The following is a 14,922-nucleotide window of genomic DNA, read 5'->3' as shown; positions in this document are numbered from 1 at the left end:
TCTAGCACTTCATCACAGACAATGTCCCCCCCACCCAGTTTTCTTTCTTTTTTTTTTTTCGAATGTTCTATTTTCTTAAGTAACATTTTGTTAACTTCTTTCTTCAGTGAAGAACTGCTGCATGTTGAAATTACGAGTTCCTTTGACATAAGATTACAACAATGATCATATGATGATATTATTGGTCCGTTCTAACTTTTTTCTATTGGTTTATTCGGATTTGTATATTTTGTCTATTCTTACATATATACAAGTCAAAAGATTTAGAACTCATTTGTCCTTGCATATGATCAGACCTTAACCAATATGAAATCAACTTAACATGGGATGAAAAGTGATTGATCACAGACTACATTAAATTATTCTTGGATCTTAAAGCCAAAACGAGGAAATTGCAACAGGAATGCACATCATATAACCAAGCAAAACAGATTTTTTTACACACGATATAAATTTCATTAAACTACAATATATTTGCGGTTTTAAAGATGGCTCCCTTAAGCCCCCTTACATTAAGAGGACATTTGGAGATTTATAACCACTTCCAGTGTCTTCCCTGTATTTAAAGTTTTAGAGGATAACGTAGAGAGCCGGTGACAAATACACAAAATGTTAAGTTGCAAACATACATCTGGTGGCAAATCACCGAACTGTCAGATAAAAATGACAAAGGGAAAGATCAATTACTTGACGCATGCACTGGTCAGGAGGTTCAGCCCTGCAATCAAAACAGGCTACATATAATCAGACCTTGGATGAAAAGTGATTGATTACAGACGACATTGAATCATTCTTGGATCATCCAACTGAGGAGATTGCAACAGGAATGAAAAGCATCTCAACATTCCTTATGCAATTTGTGTTATACACCTCTCCTTCCGTTTCGCTCCAAAAAGATTTGTGCCATGGAGGATACAAGATGTCATTCTGGCATGAACCAAGATCAATGCACATTATATAACCAAGCAAAAGAAGGGGAAAACAGATTTTTTTACACACGATATAAATTTCATTAAAATACAATATATTTGCGGTTTTAACGATGGCTCCCTTAAGCCCCCTTACATTAAGAGGACATTTGGAGATTTATAACCACTTCCAGTGTCTTCCCTGTATTTAAAGTTTTAGAGGATAAAATGTTCTCATAAGAAGTAGATCAATTTAAAATGTTTACAAAGCGATTCAATTTAAAAATTTTAAAGTGAGGGTAATCCAATTAATCTGTAGAAAAAGTTTTCAAGCGATCGAGGAAGAAAGATATTTCAAAACGTCTAAGTTTTTCTTTTAAATTAGCGATAGAGCCACTGATGTAAGATGCTTTCATGATCAGCACAAAATTTACAATACAATTTTCTCCGATGAAAAGAACGCAGTTTTTAAAACCATGCGAATTAAGGAAATTAATATTTCTTTTAGAGTATCCTGTTTAACAATAAATTCTTGTAAATTATAATTTACAGTATTTACTATTGTTTAGTGTTCTTTTATGACAGGCTATATCTCTTATTTCTGTTGAATTGAGCTTTTTATTTGGTTGGGATTACTATAAAAACATAATTATTTAGACTCTCTAAAGTTAAGCTTATACACTGAGTTTATTATATATATATATATATATATATATATATATATATATATATATATATATTGGCTAAGGGTATTTAATGCTACAAATAAAGTGTTCGATATTATTTTTAAATAGATAAATAATAATAATAATATTCGGATGAAAAGATCAAGGGGAAAGCACTAGTCAGACCATTGGATGAGTCCAAAGCAAACTGGGATCTTGGGGAGGATTATTAACGAACTGTCAGATAAAAATGACAAAGGGAAAGATCAACTACTTGACGCATGCACTGGTCAGGAGGTTCACCCTAACCCTAACCAAAACAGGCCACATATGATCAGACCTTGGATGAAAAGTGATTGATTGCAGACGACATTGAATCATTCTTGGATCATCAAACTGAGGAGATTGCAACAGGAATGAACAGCATCTCAACATTCCTTATGCAATTTGTGTTATACACCTCTCCTTCCGTTTCCCTCCAAAAAATTTGTGCCATGGAGGATACAAGATGTGATTCTGGCATAAACCAAGATCAACAAGAATTTAAAAATACATTTTTGGGAGTTCTTTTAAAACTAAAATTAAGTAAATTAAAATTAGAAGAAAAAAAATTATTGGTGTGACGTGTGTGGGTTAGAATTTGCATCAAATATCAATTAAAGAAACCATACACGTCAACACAACTAATAGAAAATTTCTTATCATGTAAATGTACAATTAATCACAGATTAGATTGAATTTTTTGTCTGTGTCCATTTTTTTCTGGTGTATACCTATTTTTTTTTTTTTTTTGACTTGTCCTTTTTTCCCTCCATCTTTCTTTGTTGCAAAGGCAACCAAACTAAACATCATGGATAAATATTTGAAACTAGAAAAAGAACTTGAACATATAACCAAGCAAAATAAGGGGGGAAACAGTCAGATGCAACAGACAGCTGAGAGATAAACACAAACAATCTATCCACCTCTCCCTCCATTCTCTAGCTAAGTGCACACATTTTATGATGCGTTAACAATGGCCAAAAGAAATAAGTTTCGAGTTGTCGAGATTTGCTGCCTTGTTGACAAAAGATCAGTTATGCTTCAACCAGAACTTGCTCCCATACTTACCAAACTATTTAAGCGCTGCCTTAAGGAGAAGTGCTTTTCGACTCCCTGGAAGACCTCATCAGTTTGCCCTGTATTTAAGAATTCAGGTGATAAGTCATCTCCCTCTCAGTACAGACCAATAAGTCTCCTGTGTGTTATGAGTAAGTTGCTGGAATCCATATTAAATACAGAAATAGTCAACCACCTCAGCAGGAATAACCTTCTTAGTGACACACAATATGGTTTTCGCTCTGCAAGATCTACCGCAGATGTGCTGACGGTTATATCCCACAGGATTAGTGAATCTCTTGACAAAGGCTTCCTTTCTAGGGCAATTGCTCTTGACATATCAAAGGCCTTCGACAAGGTATGGCATAAGGGTCTACTTCACAAGATTTCCAGCTACGGTATAACTGGAAATGTTTTCTCAATCATTAAATCATTTCTCTCCGATAGGCTCATAAGAGTAGTGGTAGATGGACAAAAATCGGAAGCCTGCAATATAAATGCTGGAGTCCCTCAGGGGTCAATCCTGGGCCCAACTCTCTTCCTGATCTACATCAATGACCTCCCTAAACACATACTTAAATCATTCGTTGACATCTATGCTGATGACACGACCATCTACGGCAACACATCAAAGGCTGTAAATGACAGAGTTCTCTCTGATTCTCTCTCCTCTGATCTCGAGCGCGTGGTTCAGTGGGGGAAGATGTGGCTGGTTACCTTTAATGCATCCAAAACCAAACTCCTATCCTTACATCATCAACGCTCTGATCCCCATCTGGCATCAATTGTGATGGATGGCTCTCGTCTGGGTTAGGCCTCGTGTTTTGACAAGCTTCTGGGTTTGACCTTTACTCCTGATCTGAAATGGAACACGTACATCAAATCTGTTGCCAAGGTTGCTGGAAAAATGGTGTATAATGTTCTGCAAATAATATTTTATGAATCAATATTTTTCGCATCAATTTTGAAATATTCTTTGTCAACTTTGCTCGGTCGTAACTTTGCTTCCTGTGGTTGTAAAAATATAAATCAAAGGCCAGTAGAGATGGACTTCTATGCTTATATAGCGTTTAAAATTTCAGCCATATCCAATCAAATTTGACCCCGCACATATGTATCCAAACATAAGGTATGAAGTGTAAACATGGAAAAAACATTTTCCCTTTTTGCTGTCATCATTTTTTACCGTTTTTTTTTTTCATTTTTTAACTTGGATTATAAAATCATTGAACGCCTAAAAAAATAAATTATCATTGGAAAGCTTATTCTATGCTCTTTTCAGCAATGTAATTCTTTTAAAAATTGACGCACAGATAAAAAAGATATGACTTGTTGAAGCAATTTATGTATGTAATATTGCTGATGTCCACGAAAATACAGCATACGCTTGCAATGCTAAATCAACCTATATTTTAAATCGACTTTTCATCGACTCTATATATTTTAACTTATCGCCTGTATATTTTAGTTAAACTGTGTTAGATGTAGTTGCTTCAAAGTTTGTTGGTTACTGACACAATTAGATTCCAGAAGCAATGTTACCTATTGGGTTCCTGTTAGTAGGTGGAGATTATGTTAACTAGTATAAATTGTCTGATAAAACACGTGTGTGTACATTTTGTGAGGAAACCTTTTTTTTCTGGGAAAAATCTTAGTCGGTTTTACTCTCTGTTTTGACTTGGTTTAGTGGAATATTAAATTCACTTTCAAGCCCACTTTGAAGAGGTGAGGTAGAATGATATGGCCCTCACTTGAAACCACATCAAAGACCATTACCATGACTGGAATTGTACCCTCAAGCGTTAAATGTTCCGGATTTGCATTTTAGGGGAACTAGCAATGGTCCTGTTGTCATAGCTTGATTTAGTAGAGAGCATGAGTTGTACAGTGGCGCATCTCTGATCTCGCCTACTGAACATTGTTTCAATTTCAGACATGATAGAAGGCTCCTATCGTTCTTCCGATTTGTACACAATTGGCCAACTTGTAGATGGTTTGCAATAAAAAAAGAAAACCGGTTTTCATGAAACGGAAATGGAACCATGTCGTCTTTTCTATGACGACAATTTTATCGTTCCACTTTGTAAGATGTTAACTCTTATAAAATTACTTTTTTAATCGGATTATTGATACTTATCAAAACATTCCGATACAAAATATCTTTAAGAACACTGCCAGGCACATAAAGTACATTCGTGTGAAATTTCATAAAAATCGGCCCAACTGTTTTGGAGTCTATAGGGAACAAACTCACACACAGAGACACACACAAAGTACCTTCAATATAACAGTAGATATTATAGACAAAGTTTGGTATTTAATCTCCAAAACAGTGATGCAAAACTCTTGTGAATGCAATAAATATAAATGTCAATTTCTAACACTTCATGTGAATAAAGTCTTTTGTTACAATGATTATAAGTAGGCATCAAGGAATGCAGAATATTTTTTTACTATAGATTAATTCATACAGAATATTTTTACTATAAAAAATACTACTACTATAGATTCATTCATACAGAATATTTTTACTATAAATTCATTCACACAAAATATTTTTTACTATGAATTCATTCATACATAATATTTTTTACTATAAATTCATTCGTACAGAAATATTTTTTACTATAAATTCATTCATAACGAATATTTTACTATAAATTCATTCATACAGAATAGTTTTATTATAAATTAATTCATACAGAATATTTTTTACTATAAATTCATTCATACAAAATATTTATGAATTCATTCCCACAGAATATGTTTTATTATGAATTCATTATTATGAATTCATTCATACAAAACTTTAATGAATTCATTCACAGAGAATATTTTTACTATGAATTCATTCATGCAAAAATTTTCTTACTATATATTCATTCATACAGAATATTTTTTACTATAAATTAATTCATACAGAATATTTTTTATTATAAATTAATTCATACAGAATATTTTTTACTATAAATTAATTCATACAGAATATTTTTACTATAAATTCATTCATCCAAAATTTTTTTTACTATAAATTCATTCATACAGAATATTTTTACTTTAAATTCATTCATACAATTTTTTTTTATTACTATAAATTCATTCATACAATTTTTTTTTTACTATAAATTCATTCATACAAAATTTTTTTTACTATAAATTCATTCATACAAAACATTTTTCTCTAATGTGCTTCAAATTATAAATTGGCAAAGCTTTTAAGCGAACATAGTCAGAGTTGGTGGCAAGAAAACATAGCTGTTCTTCTCGTGTCGTAGGATATTCATGCCGTAGATGAAATCTTGGTCAGTGTTCTCCATAGGGTTCGGTCCATTATTGGTCCGATTCCTCTGAAGACATCACATGATATTGAATTTGGTAGAATACATGGGGTGGGTTGCCATTACCTTCCCCACTACAGCTGCATCTCACTCACCTGTTTACACCTATCTGTTGTCCTTAGATCATCGGCATAGCTGCAATCAAATAACATAACTCTTAATACCATAGAATTGCTGATCTGCTAGAGATTCATCCTCCTCTATGGCCATCCAACGTCCTGCTGCCGACGTCATCAGAGTTACCTTCTCCTAGATACATGTTTTAACTAAGACTAGAGGTGCATCTCTCGTAGTGAATTAATGCACCTCCACATACCAACCTGGAAATTTCTTAGGACTCGGTGCTGTACATACAGCATCTGGACTTCCCAAATGGTCACCCATCTGGTACTAGCCAGGCTCAAGATTGCTTAACTTTGGTGACCTGGCGAGAACCGGTGTGTCATCATGATTGTGCCGTATATTTGACATACATAATCCTGATTAACCAGACAAGCAGCAAAATTCCACCCCTTCACTGTTAAGATCCCTGGATGTCGGAAAACCTTCTACTCTAGTAGTTTCTTTCTTCGGATTGTTAAACTTTACAATTTCTTCTCTTTATTTATCTACTGTAATTGTACTGACATGCATAGGTTTAAATGTAATAGGCTTCGGTCCATTGTTGATCCGATTCCGTTTTGAAGACATCACATGATTTTGAATTTGGCAGAATATGTGGAGTGGATTGCCATTACCTTCCCCAATGCAGTAGTATGTGATTCGCCTGTTTGTACCTGTCCATTGTCCTTAAATCACCCACATAACCCTAACCCTAACCGCAGCTGCATCTCATTCACCTGTTTGCACCTATCTGTTGTCCTTAGATCATCCGCATAGCGGCAGTCGAATAACGTAATTCTTAATAACATAGAATTGTTGATCTGCTAGAAATTCATCCTCCTCCATAGCCATCTAACGTCCTGCTGTTGACATCATTAGATTTACCTTCTAGATGCATTTCTTAACTAAGACTAGGGGTGCATACCTCTCCCAGTGAATTAATGCGCCTCCAGATACCAACCTGTAAATTTATTATCTCGGCACGGTACATAGAGCGCCTAACCTTTCTAAATTTTTACCCATCTGGTACTGGCCACGTTCATAGTTGCTTAACTTTGGTGATCTGGCGGGAACCGGTGTCGATGTGATTGTGCTGTATCGACAAGGAATACAAGTTGAAAACGTTCAATTTTCCTTATTCCGTTGAGTTTCAAAAAATGGCACTTATCCGCAGAGAAAAGTCTTTAGCAAAAGAATACAACATCCTGCTACCGACGTCATCAGAGTTACCTTCTCCTAGTCTTAACTAAGACTCAAGATTTCTGAAAATCACAAAAGCATTTAAAATCCCTAATGTTTATTTAATTCTAAAGATATGATTTAAACACAGTTAATGTTAAAGCAGTATATCTCGAGAAAGATTAACAAGATGTTGGTTTACGTTGAATTTAAATATAATGTTAAAGCAGTTTTTTTTTTTACATGGGGTCACCACTTATCAAGGCCCGAAGGCCACTCAGGGATAAGGGTTATTGCATGTACAGTAATCAATGAGATAGTATTGTAGTAATCATTAGTATTGGGGGTTTTGATAGAGTGTCTTACTTAAGGGGGCAGCTTGTCAGGTGTTTGTTTATGTTGGACTTGAAGACGTCTAAGTTGTAGTCAGGTGGGAAACAGGCAAGCGGCAGAGAGTTGCACTGGCATGCAGTTCTAAGAAAGAAGCTTTGCTCATGGAATCTACGTTTGGATTTAGGCAGAGATAAAGAGTGGGGAAAATTATTGAGAATAGTTTCAGCCAGACGAGTGTTTTTCGTGAAAGATTGGCGAGGGGGGATGTGGGATTGGAGCTCAGATGAGCACCTGCCATGGAAATAACAATAAAACAAAGACAGGCTCACAATGTCTCTTCTGTGGGAGAGAGGTTGCAGGGAAGAGAAAAGGGCATCCCCCCACTAAACCACAAAGTTTATTTTGTACTCTGTCAAGGCAGGATAGGCTGTTTTTAGCAGCTCCTGCCCAGATGTGGCAGCAGTACTCCATCCTTGGACGTACTTGGCTTTTATACAGATAGAGAATTGCATCAGTAGTGAGATATCTTCTGAAGTGGTAGAAGGATCCCACCATTTTCCAGCATCCCTGGCAACAGATTTGATGTACGTGTTCCATTTCAGATCAGGAGTAAAGGTCAAACCCAGAAGTTAGTCAAAACATGGAGCCTCCCCAAGACGAGAGTCATCCATTACAATTGATGCCAGATGGGGATCAGAGCGTTGATGATGTAAAGATAGAAGCTTGGTTTGGGATGCATTCAAAGTGACCAGCCACCTCTTCCCCTATTGTACCACGTGCTCAAGATCAGAGGAGAGAGAATTAGAGAGAACTTTGTCATTTACGGCCTTTGATGTGTTGCCATAGATGGTCGTGTCATCAGCATAGATGTCAACGAATGATTTAAGTATGTGTTTTGGGAGATCATAGATGTAGATCAGGAAGAGAGTTGGGCCCAGGATGGACCCTTGGGGGATTCCAGCATTAATACTGTGGGCCTCTGATTTCTGCCCATCGACCACTACTCTTATGAGTTTTTTTTCATTGCTTTAAAAATAAATTTATATAAAAACAAGAGAAGAATGAACTGCAAGAACTTGTACCCCCTCCACGTAAATACCCCCGACAAACCTGATAAGCAGCAAAATCCCACCCCTTCACAGTTGAGATCGCTAAATGTAAAAGAGCCTTCTACTCCAGTAGTTTCTTCTCCCAAACTGCTAGACTTTGGAATTCCCTTCCGGGTTCCTGTTTCCTCGACTGTACTGACATGCAGAAGTTCAAGTGTAACATGAACCAACATCTTGCTGCTCAACTCCCCACATAGCTTATGTCCTTGATAGTAGATCCTTATAATATATTTATTGATCACTTTGGACACACGTATAGAATAAACCAACTACGGTCAGAAAAAACATTTATTTATTTATTTATTTATTTTACTCACGTTCAGCCTTAAAAAAGCATATCACCACATAGACATAAGGAGCTACTATTTGGGGCCATGCCTAGGAAAGATTAACACGATATTGTTTTTTTTTTTTAATTTTTTTTTATTACATTTTCACCCCCAAACAAGGCACATTGCCACTTTGGTGTAGGGGGCTACTATCATGGGAAACATCTACTGGGGTACTATGTAGGGATTAGGGCAGCGAGATGTTGGTTCATGTTGCACTTGAACTTATGTATGTCAGTACAGTTGGGGAAGCAGTGACCTGGAATGGAATTCCAAAGTCTAGCAGTTCTGGGGAAGAAACTACTGGAGTAGAAAGATCTTTTACATCTAGGGATCTCTACAGTGTGGGAGTGGGATTTTGCAGCTTGTCGGGTCTGTCGAGGGTGTTCACGTCGTGGGGGCACAAGTGCTTGCAGTTCTTCAGAGCATTCACCATTATAATACTTGTAGAAAAGGCAGAGGGATGCAACGTTTCGACGATGGGACAGAGGCTGAAGTTTAGATGCCAGTTTAGGGCCTATCAGATTTGCGACTCTCTTTTGAACCCTGTCAAGGAGCGAGAGACTAGTAGCCGATGCACCAGCCCAAATATGACAGCAATACTCCATACATGGGCGAATAGTGGCCTTATAGAGGTACAGGATACTTTCGGGTGTTAAACGTTTTCTAGCACAGTAGAGAGAGCCCACCTTCCTTGCAGCGGCCCTGGCAATGCCCTCGATGTTTTACATTACATTTGAACTTCTACATATCAGTACAGTCAGGTTTACAATGCCCTCGGTGGTTTACATTACATTTGAACTTCTGCATATCAGTACAGTCAGGGAAGCAGTTAACAGGAAGGGAATTCCAAAGTCTAGCTGTTCGAGGAAAGAAACTTGGAGTAGAAAGCTTTCTGGTATTTAGGGACCTCAACAGTGAAGGGGTGAGATTTTGTTGCTAAGCGGGTTTGTCTAGGAGATGTATGTTGAGGGGACACAAGTGCAATGAGTTCATCAGAGCACATTCCATTAAAATATTTCATAATTTTATGCAGGGTACAAAATTTCATTATTGCAATCATGAAAGAAAGACCCGTTTTGATGTTCATGATTAAAAGTGGGAAATAAAAACAAAACAAAATGTTGCATAGCGTGTTGTCTGTTATAGGAGAGAATATGGGGAGTTGATGGCCTTCGTCACACAGGGTAGAATTTGTCGCAAAGTTTTTGGCAAATAGTTTGGCCTTGTCGGATGCTGTCGAGATGACCTCTGGTCCATTGATAATGGTTGGGGTAGAGCACACGTTTCTGTTCAAGATCCTATTTGCTATTTGCCAGAACTGGTGGGAACCAAGCTGCTGCTCAGCTACTTTGGACTTAACGGATTGCGCATATAGTTCTCTTGCATTTTTTATTACTCTTTTACAATGGTTACTGGCGGTTCTGAAAGCAGCTTTAGTTTCAGTGCATCTATTACGTTGGTAGCTATGGAAAAAGTGATTTCTGTGTGCGATGGCAGCAGCACATTCGGGGGAAAACCATGGCTGGCTGTTAGGTTTTTGTTGGAATTTTTTGGATGGTATGAATTGGCCTATGCCTACAAGTAACCATTCGGTCAGATCTGATACTATAGAGGACACATCCTTTTTAAACATGGAATGGAGAGGGAGATCAGATATGAATGTACGCCATAGAGTATCGGTATACAGTACGGTGGAGAGGTACATCTGTAGATTTATTATATTTCATTTTTATCTTAACTGATACGACGCAGTGGTCGGAGGATCCCAGAGGAGATAGAACGGAACATGAGCATAGCTCATGGGAAGTGGATAGAAAAAGGTCTAGGAGGCTTGCGAACTGACCTGTACTATCGGGCACACAGGTGGGCTCGTGGACAATCTGAGAGAGGTCATAGGCAATGGCAAAATCATGACAGAACCTCCCCTCCTCATCAGTCTTATTTGAGTGGCTCAGCCATTCCACATTATGGACATTGAAGTCACTGCAAATGTGAATGTTAGCTGAGGGATAAGCAGACAGGTTGTGGTCAATTTTTTCTGATATACTCTTAAAGACAGTAACTCCACTGTTGTGGGGGCGATAGAGGGCAAATATAAATGCGGTGGTGTAAGCAAGTGCAACCCGGAAGCACATATAAGGTAGATTAGGGTCTTCTCTGGAGATATCCCTGCCACATGGGAAGCCATCTTTAATGTAGGCACATATTCCATGCCCATAGCGATCTTGGGGGTCAGATTTAGATGTTAGGTTAGAGTATCCTTTAATTATGAACTCATCTAGGGAGGTGGTCGGCCCTATTCCAGTTTCGCTTAGAAAGAATATGTCAGGTTTCGTCTCCTGTAATTGGGTTTCAACCTCTGGAAGGTTAGAACATAGACCCCTGATGTTGGAGAAGGAGATATGGTAGTAGGGGTCTACGTAGGAGGATGGGGTTCTAGATTTATTCATGTTTTCTTTTTTGAGATATTTCATGTTGAGGATTTTAGGGTTTGTGGAACAGGTAAGCATACTTGGTTAAAGCAGAACAGAGAGAGAAAGTAAGAGAGGAAAGACAGGAATTTTTTTTTTGTAGCACATGATAAGGTAAAGCCGTAACAATTACCCACTAGTATGGCATCGAGAGGCCCCACCAGAGACTACTGCATGGTCCAGAATCCATTCACCAAATGGCAATACAGCAGCCCCAGTACTTTGCACCTGCTGATAGGACAGCCTCCTTAGTGGTTATTCCAAGGTTCGGGTCCCTGACTATGAGGCGGTTAACATCAGCCCAGATGAAAATGTTTACCTCCAGCACCCTTACTAGTGACATGGCCGCAAGGACAAACATAGAGACAGAAAATTTCCGACATCTCAGACTACTGTTCACGAAGTACTACCAACCTGGGAAGCAGCTTTTTCTTCACCCTTTGTCAGAAACATCACTCATTAGAAATGAGGACTGAGGGACAAAAAAGGAGAAGCGAGAGTTACTGGAGCTGCTGATAACACATCTACTGCATTATCTACTCTCTATGATAGGGATGGTCAGCTGACCGGTTTCGCCCTCACTTTCCACAAGCTGGATCAAGGGATTTGCTTTGGTACTTGTACAGTTTAATCAAGACATTAAAAAAATGAAAATATCGAAAAAAGGTTATAGTGTACGTATCCGTTTTGGACTGAAGATCTCAAAAAAAAAAATTTTAGAAATATATTTCTGAGTAAAACTCCCTTGTCAATATTTTATAATTTTTTCTCCTTTTCTTCGTTAAGTTGAGGAAAGTTGAATGTAGAGTCCACGTGATGTTAACTATGGTGGTTTTACAATGTCGGGTAGGTAGCGCATGGCCACGCGATTTGAAAATCTGGGCAGTTTTTTTTTTTAATCCGTTAGAAGCGTTGACTGAAACTTAATATCACGGCAAAGAAAAAAGACAAAAAAAAAACATAAATGATTAACAAGGGAGTGTTACTCCGAAATATATTTCTTAAAATTAAACACTTGTTTATTTTAGTAATTTTGCGTCGCAATTTTGGTTTCAAACGTATTTTATTTTTCAAATTTCAGTCAACGCTTTGATATGAATTATTTTATGTCAGCATTAAAAAAATGAAAATATCGAAAAAAGGTTATATTGTACGTATCCATTTTGGACTGAAGATCTCAAAAAATATTGTACGTATCCATTTTGGACTGAAGATCTCAAAAAAAAAATTTTTAGAAATATATTTCTGAGTAAAACTCCCTTGTCAATATTTTATAATTTTTTCTCCTTTTCTTCGTTAAGTTGAGGAAAGTTGAATGTAGAGTCCACGTGATGTTAACTATGGTGGTTTTACAATGTCGGGTAGGTTGAAAATCTGGGCAGTTTTTTTTTTTTAATCCGTTAGAAGCGTTCACTGAAACTTAATATCACGGCAAAGAAAAAAAACAAAAAAAAAAACATAAATGATTGACAAGGGAGTGTTACTCCGAAATATATTTCTTAAAATTAAACACTTGTTTATTTTAGTAACTTCGCGTTGCAATTTTGGTTTCAAACGTATTTTATTTTTCAAATTTCAGTCAACGCTTTGATATGAATTATTTTATGTCAATTTATGCTCTCTGTTAAAGGCAAGAAATGAGACGATCACAAAACAACAAACTCATAACAGACTTTATTTATTTATTTATTTTTTTTTATTACACTTTCACCCCAAACAAGGCACGTTGCCACTTTGGTGTAGGGGGCTACTATCAGGAACCTAAGTTGCAGGGGTACTATGTAGGGAGTTTAGTAGCAAGATGTTTGTTCACATTACACTTGAACTTCTGCATGTTAGTACAGTTGGGGAAGCAGGAAACCGGAAGAGAATTCCAAAGTCTTGCAGTTCTGAGGAAGAAGCAATTAGAGTAAAAGGCTTTCTTACATCTAGGGATCTCTAATGTGAAGGGGTGGGACTTTGCTGCTTGTTGGGTTTGTTGGAGGTTGTTTCGTCGAGGGGGTACGAGGACTTGTAGCTCGTCAGAGCATTCACCATTAAAATACTTGTAAAACAGGCAGAGGGATGAATCATTACGTCCGGCTGAAGTTTAGATGATAGTTCGGGGCCTATTAGGCTGACAACTCTCTTTTGGACCCTGTCCAGGAGCGAGAGACTAGTAGCAGATGCACTGCTTGTTGGGTTTGTCGGAGGTTGTTTCGTTGAGGGGGTACAAGGACTTGTAGTTCGTCAGAGCATTCACCATTAAAATACTTGTAGAACAGACAGAGGGATGCAACATTACGTCGGTGGGACAGAGGCTGAAGCTTAGATGACAGTTCAGGACCTATTAGGTTGACAACTCTCTTTCGAACCCTGTCCAGGAGCGAGAGACTAGTAGCAGATGCACCAGCTCAAATGTGACAGCAGTACTCCATACACGGGCGAATGGTGGCTTTGTTGAGGTACAGGATACTTTCAGACATAAGTAACTTTCTAGCACGATAGAGAGAGCCCATTTTCTTTGCAGCAGCCTTAGCAATAATCTCGATGTATTTATTCCAACTCATGTTTCCTGTGAACGTTAAGCCAAGGAGCTTGAGCAAAGTGCTCTCAGGTAAAATATCTCTAGCCCTAGCTATTGGTGGTTGGTAAGGTTTCATGTAATTATTAAAGGAAACAAGCTTTGTCTTGGCAGCATTGAACGTTACCATCCATTTTTGACCCAATTCCACTACAGACTGAAGATCTTCCTCTCGGGTTTTGGCCATTACTTTAGATATGTGCTCATTCATTTTCCCCACGTGCCTGCTATAGAGTGTGGTCGCCATTTTGCGTCCAACTTTGGAGTGGGTAGTTTGCTTCTATGAGCCGTAGTTAGTACATTTTTGCATTCTGCAATGTTGTCGAAGTCCGTTGCAGGTAAAGGATGAAATTAGCCGTATTCCACAAGACCTCATAACCCCAGAGGGTTGGTAGCAACGTAAAAATGCTGCATATTGAAGGCAAAAGGTTAAAAGTCCGTAATGTGGTTGAAGAGATAGCGGTTGCAGGGAAGAGAAAAGGACATCTCCTACAAGGCTACTTACAGCTTCTAACGGATATACAAAAAATAACTACCCAGATTTTCATTGTTTTTTTATCTGAAAACTCCATTTATCAACTACAAAATCTTGTCCCAATTCTGTAGAAGCACTGAATGTTGTTAGAAACAAAGCACACTTTGAAAGTGTTAGATATTGATTTTTTTTTTGATAATCTGATAGATAAGTGACACTTTGATAATAATTCGGTTATAACAAATTAGCAGGTGAAAAATTGCTGTCATCTTGTTTGAATCAAAACGGAAAATTACCTCCCTTTTGAACTCTCCTGTGTCTTACAATCGTTTTCATCAAATTCTATTTT

Source organism: Euprymna scolopes, chromosome 46 (assembly GCF_053919585.1).
Source record: "Euprymna scolopes isolate OS-2025 chromosome 46, ASM5391958v1, whole genome shotgun sequence".
Lineage (NCBI taxonomy): Eukaryota > Metazoa > Mollusca > Cephalopoda > Sepiida > Sepiolidae > Euprymna > Euprymna scolopes.
The sequence above is the reverse complement of the archived record's forward strand: the minus strand, read 5'-3'. Positions refer to the sequence as shown.